Below are 21,611 nucleotides of genomic sequence, written 5' to 3' on the forward strand. Positions count from 1 at the left end.
TTCCCAGGACCTGAGATCGAGCCCCAGGGGTTGACAAAATAAGAACAGATTGACATGCAGATGGTAGTAAGCTAATAAATATATATCTTGATAGAGTGCTAGAGATGTCTATGCATTATTCAGTTATATAGACTACATTCCTACCAATTTATTATGCCTCCATGTAATTAATGTTATTCTTATCATCCTTAACAAACTATTAAGTAAATCAGTGTCCTGAAATTATTGCATTCCTGTAATAGTATTATTTTAATGCTTCATAAATATTAAATAAAATCAGACTCCTGAAATCATGCTGTCCAGTTTTGTAGGAGCATCATTCATGATGAACTCATTCAACCGTAACTGATAATATTCCATTGTTATTCCTATGGATAGGAACGAATCTCTTAGTATCTCCTGCCATTGGTTGGTGTCAGGAGCGGGATAAGAAATCAGGGCCTACATTACCACGTGGGTCTATATCTTCCCCAATAGTCTGCCAATTTTCAGCAATGCAAGGTTATGTACTTTTGCTACAGTGCCATTCAGACCGGGGGGGGGGGGGAGTCACCGTGCAAAGGAAGAAAACATAAAAAGCCATATCACCGCATTTTTTCCGCATTGTTCTAGGATCCCAGGATCTGCTGTGGGTCCAGTGGCTGAACCCCAGCATAGGGTGATCGAAGCTGAGGCAGAGTTGCCACGACCTGAGTTCAAGTCCCCTGCTGAACAAAAAAATAAATATATAAATAAAAGAAATTAACTCCCTGGCCTACAATTCACCCCGTTTATTCTGCCAGAATGTGGATTTGAACTCAGGTTCTGGGTAAATCTGGAGCACAATGGTAGAAGGAAAAGCTCTCTGTACTTGAAGATAAGAAAGTCAGGCCTGTTCTCTAGGAGTGATTTCAAACCCTAACCCTGGAAAAAGTACTATTTATATACATTGTAAAGACAGGATTTGTCCTTACCTATGGATGCTCACTCCATACACGTTTGATGTTGTTGTTGCTTGTAATTTTTGTTTTATTCAAATATTTACCATTGATTTTACTATGATGACACCGATTCCGTTTATTAAATTGATGACATCCTATCACATGGCATCTAGATTTGTAGATGTGTTCTCCGTTATGCCTGACACCCAGGAGTTTCAGAGGAAAAAAAAAAAAAAGGTTTCACACTCAACTTCTTCCTCCATGATCCAAGTGTTAGTAGTGCTGGGATCTAAACTCAGGGCCTAGCAGGACCAATTGGAGAATTGTTCAAGGTGAACACACCAGCCTGTGAGCAACTAAGGAGTTAGGCCATTCCTATGATCTGACATTGATCACCAGGCTGGGCCACGATAGTCATAAATTCATTATTTAAACATAGGATCTATATTTACATACATGTGTGGACAGCATCTTGCGTTTGGTGTACTTCTTATTTTCTGACTTATCCATGGACTAATTGTGTAATTTACTGATTATGGTGACAGATACAACAGTGATTACATGGATGACAACCTATTGCCATGTCTGTTGGGGTTCCTATGCATTGTCTATCCTAGCTGAGACCGACGAATTTCAAAGGACAGGAAAACAGGTGAATCGATAGGCTTCTCGCATCAGGATTCATCTTTTGGCAGGGTTCATATTTGAACTTAGAGCCTAGTAGGCCCCATTTGGGAAAGGGTCAAGGTGAGGACACCAGCCTGTGAGCAACGAAGGAGATATGCTGTTCTCAGGACTTAATATCGAGTCTCAGGGAGGGCCAACATAGTCTTAAATTTGTAATTTAAACATAGGATCTATATTTCCATACATGTGTGGACAGCATCTTGCATTCGGTGCACTTCTTCTCCTTATTTTTTGTCTAATTCTTGGAGGTATTGTGTATTTTACTGAGTATGGTGACAGGTATACCTGTGCTAACATGGATGACAACCTGTTCCCATGGTTATAGGGTTGCCTATGCATTCTTGATCCTAGTTGAGACCCGGGACTTTTATAGGAGAGGAAAACATGTGCAATGACTGGCTTCTGACAACAGACTGAAACTTTTGTCAGTGCTGGGATTTGAACTGAGGTAGCTCTGTTGCACTGTGGGGGAAGGGGAAGCTCACCATCCTTGAAGACTACAATGCCAGGCCTGGTCCAGGGCCTGATTTGAAGCCCTAGCACTAGACCAAGTAACAAGTTCACCTTTTTTAAACATAGGATCTCTCTTTACCTACAGGTGTGGTATGCATCTTGCGTTCAGTGTAGTAATTCTTTTTATTTTGTGTCATATTCATGGATGTATTGTGTATTTTTTTTAGTTTGGTGACATATAACTGTGCTGACATGGATGACAACCTATTCCCATGGCTATAGGGTTGCCTATACAGCATTCTCCATCCTCGCTGAGACCCAGGACTTTCACACCAAAGAAAACAGGTGGATCGATGGGCTTCTTACATCAAGGTGAATCTTTTGGCAGTGCTGGAATTTGAACTCAAGTCCTAGCAGGAGCATTTGGTGAATGGGTCATGGTAAACACACCAGCCTGTGAGACACTAAGGAGCTAGGCCATTCCCAGGATCTGAGATCCAGCCCTTTTGGGGGCCAATATAGTCATAAATTCATCATTTAAATAGAGGATCTATATCTCCATACATGGGTGGGCAGCATCTTGAGTTTGGTGTAGTCATTCTTTTTATTTTGTGTCTTATTCATTGATGTATTGTGTATTTTCTTGAATATAGGATGACAGATATAACTGTGGTGACCTGGATAAGCACCTATTTCCATGAGTATAGAGTAGCTTACACATTCTCCATCGTAGCTGAGACCCAGGACTTGCACAACACAGGAAAACAGGTGCAACTAAGGGCTTCTTACATCAGGGTGAATTTTCGGCAGTGTTGGGATTCGAACTCAGGGCCTTGGAAGCCCAACGGCCCAGTGGGTCCACGTGAACACACCAGCTTGTAAGACACTAAGGGGCTGGACCGTTCTCAGGAACTGATATTGAGCCCGAGGGAGGCCACAATAATCCTGCATGCATCATTTCAACATGGAATGTATATTCACATCCGTGTGTGGACTGCATTGTGCATTTGGTGTAGCTATTCTATTTTATATTCTATTCATGGATGTATTGAGTATGTGATGACAGGTATAAATGGGCTCACATGGATGACAACCTATTCCCCTGGCCACAGGGTGGCCTATGCATTCTCCATCCTAGCAGAGATCCAGGAATTGCACAGGAAAGGAAAATACATGCAACATCTGACATCAAGATGAATCTTTTGGCACTGCTGGGATCTGAACTCGGGGCCTAACTGGCCCAATTGACGAATGGGTACATGTGATCAGACCAGCCTGTGAACCACTAAGGAGCAAGGCCATTCTCAGGGCCTGAGATGGAACCCCCAGATGCAGATGCAGGAGGAGGGCACACAACAGTCATCCATTCATAAATTGAATGTAGTATGCAAATAAGTACACATTTGAATAGCGTAGGAGAGACTATGACCTGTGATGGAATCCAATGTAAAGTGTGTCTACTGATTCTTGCATCTTTCCCAAAGCCTCCATTTCAAGAATGTGATGATTATTTTCACGCTTAATCAACACTTCTTTACAAATAAGCGATACCCCATGTGTCTTGCCTATCATTTCCTACTCACATCATGCACGAACTATTCATTCAAGGATTAGATCGATCCATGACTCTTTGTGGTACAGAAACCAGTAACTCAGGATTTCCCGCCATTGCCTTCTCATAAGGGGACTGAATTCAGGCCTCAGCCTTGGAAAACATACTCCTTACATACATTTTAAAGATAAGATTTATACTTCCATAAAGATGTTCAGTACATATCCTGTTTGGTGTGGTTATTCATTTTATTTCTTGTTTTATTCATTGATTTACCATTTATTTTATTTGCTGTGTTGACACCTGTACCATTCATTACATTGTTTACATACTTTCACATAGCATCTAGATTTGTAGATGTGTTCTCCATCATGCCTGACACACAGGACTCTCTCAGAAAATGAAAACATGTGGCACATTGAGCTTCTTAATCCAAGATTAAATTTTTGGCAGTGCTAGGATATGAACTATGGGCTTAGCAAGCGCAATCATGAATGGGTAAATGTGAGCATAGCAGCCTCTAGCCAATGAAGCTGTCTGGTGGTTCCCAGGCACTGGGATAGAGCCCCAAGTTTGGCCAAAACAGCGATACATGGATAGGCAGACGGTGGTATACAAATAAATATATATTAGTGAAGAGTCCCAGAGCTGTCTAAGATTGAATGATATCTACTATGTTCCTACCAACTCTTAGGTATTTATTATATTGCCATTGAAATAATATTATTCTTTTCATGCTTAATAAACTGTTAATTAAGATCAATCAGCATCCCAGGATTATTGCATCCAATTTTAGACTACACTGAAGCTTGAACTACTCTTTCAATAGGTATTCTTATGCATGGGAACGAGTCTCTTGTGATCTCCTGCCATTGGTAGGTGTCAGGACCAGGATTGGAGCCAAGGCCTATGATGACATTGTTGGCTTATGGCTTCTGTGATAGCCTGCCAGCCATCAATAATGGCAGGTCAGGTCCACTTTCCTACAGTGTCATTCAGAACCAGGATGGTCACAGTGCAAACAAAAAATCATAAACCTCCCCAGCCCTCTATAGCTCACCACTTTTTTGTGCTGTCACACTTTTTTTTTTTGGTTTTCCTGGAAGTCCTCTGGGTCTAGGGTCCTAGGATCTGCTATGGGTCTGGAGGCTGCACCCCAGGCTAGGGCGACCGAAGTTGAGTCAGAGTTGCCGCGACCTGAGTTCAGGCCTCGTGGTTGGCAAAATTAACTAATTAGTTAATTAATTAACTAAATTAAAAAAATAAAGCTCCTTGGTTTAGAATTTCTGCCAGTTTTCTTTCCTAGCCTGAGATTTGAACTCAGGGTTTTGGTAAATGCTTAGCAATGTGAGGGAAGGTGCAGAGTTGCCTCTACTTGAGTTCAACCCCTATGCCAAGCCAAAAAAAATAATTAAGTCACTGATCATGGCTGGGAGAAATAGTTGTGGAGATGGGAGGGAAGGGATGGTAGATGTAGGGCACATGGGCATCAAAGGTGGCGCTGAGAGGGAGTTGAGTGGGTAGAGCCTGAGTTGTTTATGTTAAAATCTGACTTTGTACCACAACCAGACGAAGTGACATCAGTGCTTGAACAGAAAACAGACAGCAGGGGAAGTATAGAAAGCTTAGGCACATGATAGTTTGACCTCTACAGTAATTGGTTGGTTCCTTTTCCTCCCCTTCCATGCCCCGCAGTTTTTTGCTTTAAAAAGTGCTTGCTGCATGGTAATAAACAATTTCCTGCTTGACTTGACTCTCTGCTGCGTCTGACTATCTCTGGGCCTAGGGGCTACTGGGAAACAGGTGAGTGACACACTTACCTTTCCTCGGACCCCATCCATCTTCTGCGGAACTTACAAAGACTCAACATCTAGCACCCAACGTGGGGCATGAAAGGAAAATATTCCGGCTGAGGCTAAGGGGTCTCTACGGGTAAGTGAAACTCTTAGTATGGGTAATGCTATCTCAAAGAAGGAAGAGGAGGGACAACATTAGGCCTAGAGGGAGTAAAAGAGGACTTGAGAAGTGGTAAGGAAAAGGAATGGGTCAAATTTTACTGATCAGACAGAAGCATAAACAGTGGAAGTCAAAATGAGGGTGAAGGTTACCCCCTGACGCGGGTGCCCATGACTGTCCTAGGCCCTCACCCTATTTCCACAATTGGGGCAGATGTATAGCACTGTATGCAGCCCTACAGAGGGACCTGGGATACATGGACCCCTAAAGACCTTCCAAGGAGGGACCGAGAACCGGGGAAGTAAATTATGTGAAGTCCTACCCAGGAGTGGCCACCCGGGAGCCCTGACCCTGGGCCAAAAGATTCACTTCCCCAAGCATATTTGATCAATCTGGCACCAGGAGATAACAGACCAATGGAATAGTATCCATGGGAAGCAAAGAATCTTAAAGAGCTCCGCAAGGCACTGGTGGAGGATGGCCCAAAGTCTCCTTGGACCCAGACCCTATTACAGGACATTGCTCATCACCCATGTGTCCCTGAGGACTGGCTGGATGTGGCCAAAGCCGTCCTCGCAACTTCTCAGTTTATTAAATGGTATACTTTCTTTAAGGAGGAATGCAGAGTGTGGGTGGAGAATAAATGGCAGGCTCAACCCACGATACCTATTACTTAAGCCATGTTAACAGGGACAGGGAAAGGGTACTCCACTGGCATCCAACAGCCCACAATACCTGGCCAGTACCATGACCAGGTGAGGCAGGCAGAACTTGCAGCTTGGTACAAATTGAATGAAGGGACAACTGAGTCCCTCATATCAGGAGTGAGACAAAAACCGGGTCAGCCTCTTCCTGATTTTATAGACCAATTCCAACAGAGTGTTCACCGCAAGTAGCCATCAGGGAACCTCTGAGATCAGTTTGTAAAGCTACTGATTTGGGAAGGGATGAATGCAGACCACATCATGGCATGCATGGGATTGAGAGAAATTTCCCTGAGCAGATGGGTGGTGGCCTCACAGGATGTGAGAATGCAACAGCACCAGTCCCAATCACCACCTTAGCTTTACAGGCTCAGACATCTGCAATGACTGAGGCTATTACCCTGGCTCTGGCAGCCCAGGGGCAAGGGCCATCAGGGAGAGGGACATGTTTTGAATGCAGACAGGGCGGCCACTTTAAGCAGGACTGTTCAAAACAGTCCCTCCTGCTAACCGGCCTGGGGGGTCCAAACCACCTCCTACACTCTGCCCCAGGTGCAGGAAGGAGTGCCATTGGAAAAAGGATTGTCAATCCAAAATTGATTTAGATGGGAAGCCTTTAAACTAGGGGAGGGGCATCCTCCAGCCCGTTCACTCAAGAAGGAAACCCCTCTGCTATATGGCCCAGGCAGCCTCATGGCAGAACTACCCAGGCCCATTGGACCATCCCACTGATGGAAGGAATCTGACCCAAAAGAGTATTTTCATAGATGGAAAGCGGTTTCACTACCTAATTGACATGAGTACAGATTGAACCGTACTCAGGGAGGAGAAAGTGCCCTTGGACTGGAAGCTTGCACATGGGCCCCAATTATTGGGTGTAGGGGGCAACTCACAGCCCAAAGAGAGAGTCTCCCTTATGAAATAGACTAGCCTAGATGGAGAACAGGAAAAGATTTGCCATTTAGTGGCAAAAAACCTTATTGTCAATTTACTAGGGCAAGACATGCTAAGACAAATGGATGCCATGGTCACTACCGACCATCTAGCATCCTATGATGATATCCTGGATGGAGAAAAAGCAAAAAGGCTTAAACAGGATCTAGAGGGATTTAAGGAAAAGGATTTTTTTAACTTTCATAATTACAAAGAAGAACATAAGGGACCCACTCGGGCGCACCCCCAATCCTAAAGGCCATTGCCCCCCGAGTACCTCCCATAGGTAGAAACTGGGATGGCCTATTTGGTGGTGCAGTGGCTATTGACCAAACCTCAACTTGTAGCCCTCCAACTTTTGATGGAGGAACAGATAAACCTTGGGTACATACGCCCTTCTGTGAGTCCTTGGAACACACCTGTATTTGTTATCCAAAAAGCACCTGGGGCCTGGTGCATGCTCCAAGAGCTATGTAAGGTAAATGAAAGGATGGAGCAAAGTAGAAATACCCCTAAGAGGTATGCCCTGGACTTCCACTATACATTCAGAATATACCTTGGTTGTGATAGATATTAAAGATTTTTTTTCTATCCCCCTGCATCCAGATGACTGCAAGAAGTTTGCCTGTTGGGTCTTAGTCCATCCCAAGATAGACAGATGGGGCCCAAGGAAAGGTCTGTGTGGCTGCTTGCCCATCCCCAGCCTCCCTTAGCCCAGGAGACAATCAGACGCAGCGGGGAGTCAAGTCAAGCAGGAACACGAGTATTAACACAGAGTAAGCCCTTTTTAAAGCAAAAGACTGTGTGGGAGGGGAGGAAATGGAACCAACCAATCACTATAAAGGTCATTCCTTATCATGCACCTAAGCTTCCACGAGCTGTTTACACACTGAACATGAACATATCCAGCTCTGCCCACTCTACTTCCTCTCAGGGCCATATTTGCTGCCTGTGTGCCCCATAGATTCCCCCCCCCTTTTTTAATGGCAGATCCACCTTCCAGTTAGTTATCCTTTCCCCCACCTCTGTAAAGATTATTTTAACAGGATTCCATTGGTAAGAATAGCATTGGCCATGCAGGGGTTTCGAGGCAAGTCTAGGGGTTGAGATTCGCCAGACAAGAATAGGGAGGGCCCTTGTGCATGATCTAAGAGCCCATCCCAGTTACCTCACACCCACACCTAGCACAGTAATAAACAGCCCCACTACAGTTAGAAATGTCCCAAGCAGTTATATTAATTCTGGGGCATATATAAAAGTCAGTATCTCATGAAAACAAGGACATTTTAAGCAAACTCTACAGACATAGCAAAGTAATCCCAGGCACCTGGTGTCTTTTAAGTAAGCCAGTTCTTGTATGTGCATTCAAGCAAGCACAGGGGTCAAGATGACCTTCAAACTTTACTGTTGGCATCCCACACCCCGTCTGTGTCTAAAGAAGCAAACTAGCATGTCTTAGGTTGGGTGGATCACCTTGCCTGCCTTACCTGTCATCAGAAACTTCTTCAGAACGAATCTGAAGGCCCTGTCTTAGGTTGGTCAGACTGACACAACTGCTTACCCATCTCTGGATGTGGTTCCTCTCGGGGCAAATTCATTCACTTGGAGCTTGATCTTACGTAGCTGGCTAGCTAAACTAATAAGTTTTCAGTGTATGTATAATGCAAGGAAGGCATAGAAAAACAATCAGCAAAAGCATTCCCAGGTCAAGCAATGTCAGTAGAAGTCCTTAAACATTAGTTAGGGATGGGAGAGTAAACTTTGCCACTTCAGAGTCCATAGGTGTGGGTTGTTCTGGAGCAGATTTTAGACATAACAAAAGGTGGTTGTACAAGCAAGTGGTAAAAGAACAATTAGAACAGGTAATATTAAAATAAGTTGCTCCTACAGAAATATTAAACGGTCCATACATAATGACATAGGGTGGTGATCAAAAGGAAGGTCAGATCTCAAGGTCAAAGGTACAGCTTCTCGAGCCTGGAATGATGTATGCCATGCCCTAAAAACAAGCAACTATCAACCAAGAATACTGTACCCAGCTAAACTCTCCTTCATAACTGAAGGCCAAATAAAAACCTTCCATAGCAAAGAAAAATTGAAACAATACATCTCCACCAAACCAGCCCTACAAAAGATTCTTAAAGATGTCCTACACATAGAAAACCAACAAGACCACAATAAAGGCCAAGAAACTGCACCCAAACTAAGAATCCAAGAAACATAGGAAGAACCCAGTTTTTACAGCCCCCAAGAAGGTGGATAACATGGCAGGAACTCCCAACTACCTCTCAGTCCTATCTCTTAACGTTAATGGACTGAAATCTCCAATTAAGCGACATAGACTGTCTAGTTGGATTAAAAAACAAGACCCTTCTATCTGCTGCCTGCACGAGTCACATCTTACCCGTAAAAACAAACACATTTTCAACGTTAAAGGCTGGAACAAAATCTACCAAGCAAACGGCCCCCATAAACAGGCGGGAGTTGCAATCCTAATATCAGATAAAATAGACTTCAAATTAAAATTCATGAGAAGAGATAAAGAAGGCCACTACATACTAATTAAAGGATCTCTCCTTCAGGAGGATATTACAATTCTAAATATCTATTCGCCAAACAATGGAGCACCCAAATTTATCCAAGAAACACCACTTTCCCTCAAATCCCATATAGATCCAAACACATTAATTGTTGGGGATTTTAACACACCACTCTCTCCACTAGATAGATCAACTCAGCAAAAACTCAACAGAGAAATCGCAGATCTAAACAGCTGCATAGATCAACTAGACTTAACAGACATCTACCTAACTTTTCACCCAGCAGCATCAGAATACACATTTTTCTCAGCAGCACATGGAACGTTTTCCAAAATAGATCAAATTTTAGGCCACAAAGCAAACTTGTCTAAATTCAGAAACATTGATGTTATACCTTGCACCCTCTCTGACCACAAGGGAATAAAATTAGAACTCAAGTCCAAAAGCCACCAAGGAAAATCCGGCATCACACGGAGGCTGAACAACACACTGCTGAATCATGAGTGGATCATGGAAGAGATTAGAAAGGAAATTAAAATGTTCATGCTATTCAACAAAATTGAACACACAAATTACCAGCTCCTCTGTGACACAGCAAAGGCAGTACTCAGAGGAAAGTTTATAGCTCTGAGCGCCTACATCAACAAATTGGAGAGATCGGAAACTAACAATCTAATGACACATCTAAACCTCCTTGAAAAACAGCAGCAAGATAAACCCCAATCCAGTAGACGGAAAGAAATAATCAAAATTAAATCAGAATTAAATGAATTAGACTCCAAAAAAACTATAGAAAGAATCAACAAAACAACGCGTTGGTTCTTCAAAAAAATTAACAAAATAGACAGACCCTTAGCAAATCTTATCAGAAAAAGAAGAGAACATATCGAAATTGATAAACTCAGAGACGAGAATGGAAACATCACCACGGAAACAACCAAGATTCAGAACATTATAAGGGAATACTTCTCAAAACTTTATGCTAATAAGTTTGAGAACTTGACAGAAATGGACCTTTTCCTAGCAAATATTGACATGCCAAAACTAAAACAAGATGAGTTAAACTGTCTTAACAGGCCCATATCAAGCACTGAAATAGAAACAGCAATAAGAGACCTCCCAGCTAAGAAAAGTCCAGGACCAGATGGCTTTACAGCGGAATTTTACAAGGCCTTCAAAGCAGAGCTCACACCAATTCTCCTCCAACTCTTCAATGAAATTGAAAGAGAAAGCTCACTACCGAACACATTCTATGAAGCCATCATAAACCTCATCCCAAAACCAAGCAGGGACTCATCAAAGAAAGATAACTATAGACCCATTTCTTTGATGAATATTGATGCAAAACTTCTCAACAAAATTTTGGCCAATCGAATTAAACAACTCATCCAAAAAATCATACACCATGATCAAACAGGATTCATTTCAGGGATGCAAAGCTGGTTCAATATACGTAAATCAATTAATATTATTCATCACATCAACAGGAGCAAGAATAAGAACCACATGGTTATCTCAATATATGCAGAAAAAGCATTCGACAAGATCCAACACCCCTTCATGATGAAGGTTTTGGAAAAATTAGGAATCCATGGAACATTCCTCAATACAATAAAGGCTGTATATGACAAACCTACAGCTAACATTATACTCAATGGTGAAAAACTAAAGCCATTTCCTCTTAACTCAGGAAGAAGACAAGGATGCCCACTCTCTCCACTTCTCTTCAATCTAGTATTAGAATGCCTAGCTACAGCAATAAGACAAAATGCAAACATAAAGGGGATCCAAATAGGGAAAGAAGAAATAAAACTCTTCCTCTTTGCAGATGACATGACCTTGTATTTAAAGAATCCCATAGACTCCACTCCCAAATTACTCAAGCTGATTCAAAACTTTGGCAAAGTAGCAGGTTATAAAATTAACCCCCAAAAATCAATGGCTTTTCTGTATGCCAACAATGAGAAAAGTGTGGCAGAAATTAGGAAAGCAACTTCATTTGTAATAGCCCCACAAAAATTAAAATACCTAGGAATTAACTTAACTAAAGAAGTGAAGGACCTCTATGATGAAAACTTTAAAATCTTGAAAAAGGAAATCAACAGAGAATTAAAAAATTGGCAAATCCTCCCATGCTCCTGGATTGGAAAGATTAACATCGTGAAAATGGCAATATTTCCCAAGGCTATCTACAAATTCAACGCAATACCTATCGAAATTCCAACCTCATTCTTCAAGGAAATAGAAGAGGCAATCCAAAAATTCATATGGAACAATAAAAGACCCCGAATAGCAAAAACACTCCTCAAAGGAAAGAACACTGCTGGAGGAATATCAATACCAAATTTCAAACTCTACTGTAAAGCCATAGGAATAAAAACAGCTTGGTATTGGCATAAGAACAGACCTCAGGACCAATGGAATAGAATTGAAAACCCAGAAATGAACCTACAGACCTATAGCCATCTAATCTTCGATAAGGAAGCTAAAACAATAGAATGGAAGAAAGACAGCCTCTTCAGTAAATGGTGCTGGCAAAATTGGTTAACTACATGTAGAAAACTAAAGCTAGATCCTTATCTATCACCCTGCACCAGAATCAACTCCAAATGGATCAAAGACCTTGAACTCAAAGCAGACACTCTGAAATCATTACAGGATGGAATAGGAGATACCCTAGGTCTCCTTGGCTCAGGCCGAAATTTTTTCAATAGAGACCCGGAAACACAACAAATCAAATAAAGGTTGGACAAATGGGATTGCATAAAATTGGAGAGTTTCTGCAGGGCAAAGGACATAGCTAGCAAGATCAATAGAAAGCCCACGGATTGGGAAAGATCTTAACTAGCCATACAACGGACAAGGGTCTCATATCTAAAGTATACTTGGAGCCCAAAAAATTAAACCCCCCAAAAACAAATCTTCAAAGAAACAACTGCCCAATAAATAAGTGGGCGAAAGACTTAAAGAGAAACTTCTCTGAAGATGAAAGAAGGATGGCCAATAAACACATGAAGAAATGTTCAACATCCCTAGCCATAAAAGAAATGCAAATCAAAACAACATTGAGATATCACCTCACCCAGTTAGAACGGCAAAAATCAAGAACTCTAACAACAGCAGATGCTGGAGGGGATGTGGACAGAAAGAAACCTTACTTCATTGTTGGTGGGAATGTAAACTTGTTTAACCACTTTGGAAAGCAGTATGGAGGTTCCTCAAAAGTCTTCACATAGAACTCCACTATGACCCAGCAATCCCACTTTTGGGCATTTACCCAAATGTTTACAAACAAGACCACACTAAAGCTACCAGCACAACAATGTTTATTGCAGCATTATTTACCATAGCTAAGATATGGAACCAATCCAGATGCCCCGCAGTAGATGAATGGATCAAGAAAATGTGGTATATATACACAATGGAATTTTATGCCGCCATCAGAAAGAATGAGACATTGCCCCATTTGTCAGGAAGTGGAAAAACTTGGAAAAAATTATATTAAGTGAAGTAAGCCAGGCCCAAAGAAACATAGGTCCCATGGTTTCCCTTATTTGCAATATCTAGTATATCTATGATTCAAGCAGAAAAGGTCAGATAATGTGATGTCAGGAAAATGAACCGTTAGATATGTATTTTAATGTTTTTTACTTTCATGCATGTGTTTCTAATGCATTTATAAGATTATCTCTTTGTTGCTTTGTATGTCCCTCCCCCACAGTATAACCCTTGCTTTCACTACATTTGATGTCAGTATAACTTGAGGAGGAGATGGGGAAAAACCTATTGTTTAAAGATACAGGTGGACCTGTTGCAACAATGAGAAGTATAAGTTGTCATGTCCAAAACGATCTTTACAACGTCGGTGCGTGCTGGGGGGTGGGGAAGGGGGGAAGGAGAAGGATTGTGATTGGGGGTGAGGGGGGAGGCTGGGAAGGTATGTGAAGGGTAAACAAAAGGAGGAGGCTGCAATGCTTGGTAAGAAATGTACGCATTATCCTGCCCATGTAATTGCAACCCCTCTGTACAGTATCTTCACAAATAAAATAAAATAAAATAAAATAAAATAAAATAAAAAAGGTAAAGCTTCTCTTGTGGTCTGTTGATGATTTCTGCATTGTCAGCGCTGATCATTGTCCAGGTCACCTGTTGGGTTTGATGTGGATTCTGTAGTCAATGCTCGGACAGGGAACGTCAGGACAGCCATCAGCTGGAGTATCAAAATCTGCAATTGTTATAGGACAAAAGAGCTTCTCAAGGGCTGTTTGCCCTTGGGGATGGTTAGTAGTTCTCTTTTTAAGTTTCCCTCCTGTTACCACAAGCCTCGGACACCAAAGCGATTTTCTTTTCTTGTTTGTTAGTTTAACATTGGCTATCCTCCTGTATAAAGGAAATGGGTAAAAACTTAAGGTTCCTGGCAAGGATCCAAGTGGTAACTCGCTCGCTGTGGGAAAAATGCATCCAAAGCCCCTGCCTATGGTCCTTCCACCTGACTTTCACTTGGGGCTTAGGGTTTAGTTGTCCCAAGTGCTTCTGAAATCTGTATTCAGTTGCCCCTTTTGAAAAATTTGAAATGTTAACTGTATATGTGGGTCCACTCCCCCTTTTTTAATAATTATTTCTTAAGACATTGGTGATTTCTTTTTTATAATTGTTTGGCCTTGGGAATTATAGTGAATTTTTGTATTATGATTAATGTGCCATATGTCAAAAAACTCTGACATTGCATTACAAACAAAATAAGGTCCATTATTAGTTTTTAACTTGTGCTGGTAGACCAAAGGTGGCAATGCATTGAAGAAAATGTGCTTGTGAATGTTTAGCTCTTTCTCCTCTATGTGCTATTGTCCAGCATGCTCATGAGTAGGTATCTATAGAGACAAAGATATTTTTAAACTTACCAAAGGCGAGGAAATGAGTAACATCCATTTGCCAGAGGACAATATGTTTAAGGACTCTGCAATTTACCCCTGGTGGTTGTAGCAGGGTACATTTAAGAAAGGCTGGCATGTTTTACAGGTATGTACTATTCTTTTGAGGTCCTTTACAGGATTCTGAGGAAATATATGTTGAAGACCTCTCCAATTAATGTGGGCTAAATGAGGTAAGTGGGTGGCCTCTTGTAACGTTGAAGCTTGTGGGCCAGTAGCTAACTGGTTCACCCAATTATTACCCATAGATAAAATCTCAGGAAGTTTTGAATGCCCTCTCAAATGTTGAATATGAATAGGGGCTCCCCTTCCATCTAATAGGCCCTTAAGGGTGTCCATAAGGGGAAAAATAGGGTTTCCATCCAGCTTATTATGTGCCTGGGGAATATGAGGGAGCATATATAGACTATCAGAATGCAGATTAAAAGGTTATTGAATGTCCTGAAGGGCCATAATTATGGCCAGCATTTCTTTATATTGTGCTGACCATTGACAAGGTTGAAATCTTTCTTGATTTGGTGTCTTTTGTTGCTCCTCAAAGGCTGCATACATAGCGCCTGATTTAGCTCTGTCAGTAAAAACATGAAGGGCCCCAGGAATAAGTGTAGGAGAAAATAGAAAAGGCATTTTGAGGGGAAGTCGCCATAACATGACAGTCCATTTAGATGGCCCATAACGGCAGTGAATTTGGCCTAGAAACCCTTCCAGGGAGAGAGCAAGATGAGCATTGGCTCGATTGAGCCACTCAACGTTTGCCATCTGAAAAGGAAAAACAATTGAGTGAGGGTCGAGGCCATAATGCCTTTGGGCTTGAGTCCTTCCCTTGATGATAGCATGGGCAAATTGGTCTGCCTGAGAGTACACCCGAGGTGTGCCTCCCAAGCTAGTGTGAACCCACTCTAATGGCTCTCCCCCTTTGAGTTAAAACTGCAGAAATCAATTTAACACATGGAAACAAACAGAGGGAAATGGGCTCAAAAATAGAATATCACTTCAGGGAAACTTCATCCAGGGCTTTTTGGAACTGCAAAAATATTGCCCAATGGCTATCTGTACTTATAATAAGTTTTTGTGGCATCCTGTCTTTTAGTAGGGCAAATAAGAGCACAAGACTATCTTTAGGGACAGGAACCCAGGGCAACAGCCAATTGATTTCCCCTAAAAGACTCTGAAGTTGGGTTAAGATTAGAGAGGCTGGAATATTCAGCAAAGGCTTAAGGGGGCTGGCCTGAGTCAAGGTAAGGTAGGATCAGAGCACTTTAAAAGGAGGTACCTTTGGAATTTTATTGAGGGCTATGGTGAAACCCCCTTTATTAATATGGTGAAAACCTGGGCCAGAAGGACCTCCAGGTAACCTGGGTCTTTGTGCCCCAGAATTATATCAACCATGTAAGCATAGGCAAGAGAGGTATCTGAACCCAGCACAGGCCCTAAAAGTGTGGCCAAGTACTGTTAGCAAAAGTCTGGGCTATTGGCCATTCCCTATGGCAGCACCATCCACTCAAACCTCTGATCAGGCTGGGAAAAATTAAGAGAAGGGATGGAGAAAGCAAACTTCTTGCAGTCATCTGGGTGCTGGGGAATAGATAAAGAAAAACAATCTTTAATTTCAATCAAAACCAAGGTATATACTGAAGGTATAGCAGGAGTCCAGGGCATGCCTCTTAGTGGCGTTCCTACTAGCTCCATCCTTTCATTTACTTTGGGTAGATCTTGGAGTATATACCAAGCACTGGAGGCTTCTTTTTTTTGGGGGGGGAAATAAAACTTCAGATCCTTATTGGCTTGCATATTTCTTTTTTAAATTTTTATTGTGAAAATACTGTACAGAGGAGGTACAATTTCGTGGGCAAGATAATGAGTACATTTCTTATCAAGCATTGTAGCATCCTCATTTGTTTCCCCTACCCATCCCTTTCCATCCGCCCCCCGCTGCCCCTGGCTTTTTGAATGACAAATACGAGTGTGTTCCAAGGATACATAGAAGGACATATGTTCCCAAGGTTTAACTGTTCCTTCACCAAAAGGTGGAGGGCTACAAGTTTAGTTTTGGTCAATGGCCATTGCTCCACCCAGATAGGGCTTCCCGGTTTCCATCTAATGGGAGGTACTGGGGGGCAGTTTCCTTTAGGATTGAGGGTTCACCCGAGCAGGTCCCTTATGTTCTTCTCTGTAATTTTGAAAGTTAAAAAAATCCTGTTCTGGGGCTGGGAAGGTGGCGCAGTGGTAGAGCACTTGGTTGCATGCCCGAGCCCCTGGGTTCGATTCCTCAGCACCACATAAGCAAAAAGAAAAAAGCTGGAATTGGTGCTGTGGTTCAAGTGGTAGAGCACTAGCCTTGAGATGAAGAGCTGATGAACATCTCCCAGGCCCAGAGTTCAGGCCTCACGACCGGACCCCAAAAAAAAATACTTTTCCTTAATTCCCAGTATATCCTGTTTAAGCCTTTGTGCTTCTTCCCCTTCCAGGATATCATCATAGTCTGCTAGATGGTCTGTAGTGAGGATGGCATCCATTTGTCTTAGCATTTCTTGCCTTAGTAAATTGGCAGTGAGATTTTTTGACATTAAAGGACTTACCTTTACCTATTCTCCATCTTGGCTAGTCCATTTCATAAGGGCAACCATCTCTTTGGACTGTGAGTTGCCCCTACGCCCAATATAGGGGGCCAGGGTGCAAGCTTCCAGTCCAAGGGCACTTCATCCTCCCTGAGTATGGTTCGATCTGCCCCCGTGTCAATTAAGCAGTGAAACCTCTTTCCGGGCTATGAGAATACCCATTTTATGGCAGAGTCCTTCCACCAGGGGACTGTCCAATGGGCCAGGGTATTCCTGCCATGAGGTTGCCTGGGCCTCACAGCAGAGGGGTTTCCTCCTTGAGTGAACGGGGCTGGAGGATACCCTTCCCCTAGTTTAAAGGCTTCCCATCTAAATCAAACTTGGATCAACAATCCTTTTTCCAATGGCACCCCTTCCTGCACCTGGGGCAGGGTGTAAGGGGCGATTTGGAACCCCCCCCGGGCCTGTGGGCTGGGGATTGTTGTAAACAGTCCCTCTTAAAGTGCCCCTCCTGCCTGCATTTAAAACAAGTCCCTTTCCCTGATGGCCTTGGGGTTCATTGCCCTTGGGCTGCCAGAGCCAGGGTAATAGCCTCAGTCATTGCAGATGTCTGAGCCTGTAAAGCTAAGATAGTGATTGGGGCTGGTGCTGTTTCATTCTCACATCCTGCCAGGCCACCACCCATCTGCTCAGGGAACTCTCTCTCAATCCCACACATGCCATGCTGTGGTCTGCATTCATCCCTTCCCAAATCTGTAGCTTTACAAACTGATCTCAGAGGTTCACTGATGGCTACTTGCGGTGAACACTCTGTTGGAATCGGTCTATAAAATCAGGAAGAGGCTGACCCGGTTTTTGTCTCACTCCTGATATGGGGGACTCAGTTGGCCCTTCATCCAATTTGTACCAAGCTGCAAGTTCTGCCTGCCTCACCTGGTCATGGTACAGGCCAGGTATTGTGGGCTGTTGGATGCCAGTGAAGTACCCTTTTCCTGTCCCTGTTAACATGGCTTAAGTAATAGGTATCGTGGGTTGAGCCAGCCAATTATTTTCTACTCACACTCTTCATTTCTCTGTAAAGAAAGCACACCATTTAATAAACTGAGAAGTGGTGAGGACGGCTTTGGTCTCTTCCAGCCTGAACTTAGGGACACACAGGTGATGAGCAATGTCCTATAATAAGGTCTGGGCCCAAAGAAAATTTGGGCCATCCTCTGCCACCACCTTGTGGAGCTCTTTACGATGCTTTGCTTCCCATGGATACAATTCCAAGGGCCTGTTAGCTCCTGGTGTCAGATCGTCTGGATACAATTGGGGAAGTAAATCCTGTGGCCTGGGGTCCTGGCTCCCAGGTGGCCCTTAATTTCCAGGATTGGCCTCCAATAGGTTACTTCCCAATCCCTCGGCCCCTCCATGGAAGGTTGGTAGGGTCTTGCAGTGCCTTCTCCCAGGTCATGTAGGGTGCTATACCTCCTCCCCAATAGGGGGAATAGGGAGGGAGTATAGAACCGTCAGGGGCACCTGAGTCAGAGGGGGTAACTTTCACCTTCATTTTGACTTCCACTGTGCATGTTTCAGTGCTTTCTCAGTTGAATTTGAACCATTCCTTTTCCTTCTCACTTCCCAAGTCCTCCTTTACTCCCTCTAGGCCTAATGTTGCCTCCTCCTCACTTACCCTGAGAGGCCACTTAGCCTCTGCCAGTATCTTTTCCTTTCGTGCCCCACGTTGGGCGACCAATATTTGGTCTTCATCCATCCCACAAAAGATGGACGGGGTCCGAGGAAATGGAAGTGTGGCCCCTTGCCCATTCCCCAGCCTCCCTTAGCACAGGAGATAATCAGACACAGGGAAGTCAAGTCAAGCAGGAACCTATGTATTAAGACAGAGCAAGCTCTTTTAAAGCAAAAGACTGTGTGGGAGGGGAGGAAATGGAACCAACCAGTCAAGGTAAACATCACACCTTATCATGTACCTAAGCTTCCACGAGCTGTTTACTCACTGAACATAAACAAATCCAGCTCTGCACACTGAACTTCCTCTCAGGGCCATATTTGCTGCCTGTGTGCCCCACATTTGCCTTCTCCAACCCTTCTCATAATTTCTCCCAGCCTGATCGGAGGTTTGAATGGATGGTGCTGCCACAGGGAATGGCCAATAGCCCAGACTTTTGCTAACAGTACTTGGCCACACTTTTAGGGCCTGTGCTGGGTTCAGAAACCTCTCTTGCCTATGCCTACATGGATGATATAATTCTGGGGCACCAAGAACCTGGGATGCATGGAGGGCCTTCTGACCCAGGTTTTCACCATATTAAAAAAGGGGGTTTACCATAGCCCTCAACAAAATTCCAAATATACCTCCTTTTAAAGTGCTCGGATCCTACCTTACCTTGATAGCTATACAAAATTCTACATTGCTTTTTTAAAAAATGTTCAGTATGGAACTGAATAAACATAACTGCTTCCATTAAAAAATATTAAGTCACTGTCTTGGAACTGGGGCCAGTATTTCTGACATTGATGGTATTTCAGCTCACTGTCCTGGTAACTCTTTTTTTACACCAATGGTGAAGGGGAAGCTCACTGTCCTTGAGGAAAAGAAATTCAATCTAGAGTACCCAGGGCCTGAATTAAGGCCCTGTAATGTAAAAAATATTTCTATACATGTGTAATATATGACATATATGTATATATGCATGTTTATTATACATTGATTATTATTATTGATTTTGTATTTATTTTATTTTATTCATTTTATAGTTTATTGTATTTAGTATTATTATACATATAATATTTATTATGGTTGTACATCTATTATAAAATTATACACAATAAGGCCTGGGAAGGTGGCTCAGTGGTAGAGCGCTTGCTTTGCATGCATGAGGCTCTGGGTTTGATTCCTCAGCACCACATAAGCAAAAAGAAAAAAGCCAGAAGTGGGGCTGTGGGTCAAGTGGTAGAGAGCTAACATTGAGTTGAGCTGAGGGACAGCGCCCAGGCCCAGATTTCAGTCCCCATGACCAGACCCCCAAAAAAATATACACAATAAATTAAGTCCTTGACTCATTTTTAATTAATACTTTATTAAGTGTTGAAACATGATACTTAATTAAATGGATACATTTGTCACATTCATCACATGTTTAGATTCTGTCACCAGTTTGAGCTTTGTCTTATTTATCTTTGAACAACTTCCTATAGGGATTTCTTTAGATGATTTATACTCAGAAGCCTTTTCTTGAGGATAGGCAAGTTGCAGGATAAAATTTTAAGGGTGGGTCTGGGAATGTGACTTAGTGTTAGAGAGCTTGCTCAGCATGCATGAATGCCAGGGTTTGAATCTTCAGTGGCACATACTCAGAAAGTTTCAGCAGCTGTGGAGTGGCTCATGTGGCAGAGCACTAGCCTTGAGAAAAAGAAGCTCAGAGACAGTACCCAGGGCCTAAGATCAAGCCCCAGGACTGGCAAAACACATGGAACCCTAGCTTTTCAGGAGGCAGAGATCTGAAGACCACAGTTCCAAGACAGCCTAGGTAAGGAAAGCCTGTTAGACACTTATCTCCAATGAACCACCAAAAGACCCATGTGGCACTGTGGCTCAAGTGGTAGAGTGTTCACCTTAAGCTGAAGGGCTTAGGGACAATGCCCAGGCTTCAGTATCAGACGCACAACTGCAAAAAGAGTGAGAGATAATCAAAGTATTTTTCCTATTTGCTAATTTTGAGAACATTTTCTGGAAAATGAACACTGATGTACACCAGAACTGGAGTCAGAGCTCCAAGTTCAAGCTTAGTAGATCCACATGCCCAGCCTCTCAAACTCTAGCATTATAACCTTGTGTCGTACAGTGTTCTGAAAGGTCCAATGTTGAAAGGCTTAATATGCTCCCCAAACCCTTTGTGATAAGCACTTGACTTCTATTGTCAAGGTCATTACAGTTGTAAAACTAGCAGAGCACCAGAAGCTCAAGCCTATCACACTAGCTCAGGAGGCTGAGGTCTCAGGATCACAGGGTGAAGCCATCCAGGGCAGAACAGTCTATGACACTCTGACTTCCACTTCTGAAAGGTCAGATGTTGACGAGCTTCCTGTGTTTCACTTGGTGATGAGAGGTTACTTGCATTCTAAATGTTCTTATAGTTCTCAAGTTATAGAAACAGGAAAGAAACATTGTTGAACCATCCTGGGTTCAAATGAAGTTCTCAGGATCCAAGCCTTAGCCCTGTTAGCCTAAAGAACTCCAGTGTAACAATGAATTTGAAGGAGAGAAAACAGTTCCAAAAGACCTTGGCTTGCAGAATTAGGAGGCAGAATGTACACACTCAACAGGGAAGTGAGCTGCAGAACCACTTCATTCATTCCATGTACAGTCAGCAA

This window comes from Dipodomys merriami, unplaced genomic scaffold, assembly GCF_024711535.1.
Source record: "Dipodomys merriami isolate MVZ:Mamm:240054 unplaced genomic scaffold, mDipMer1.0.p SCAF_483, whole genome shotgun sequence".
In the NCBI taxonomy this organism is placed as follows: Eukaryota; Metazoa; Chordata; class Mammalia; order Rodentia; family Heteromyidae; genus Dipodomys; species Dipodomys merriami.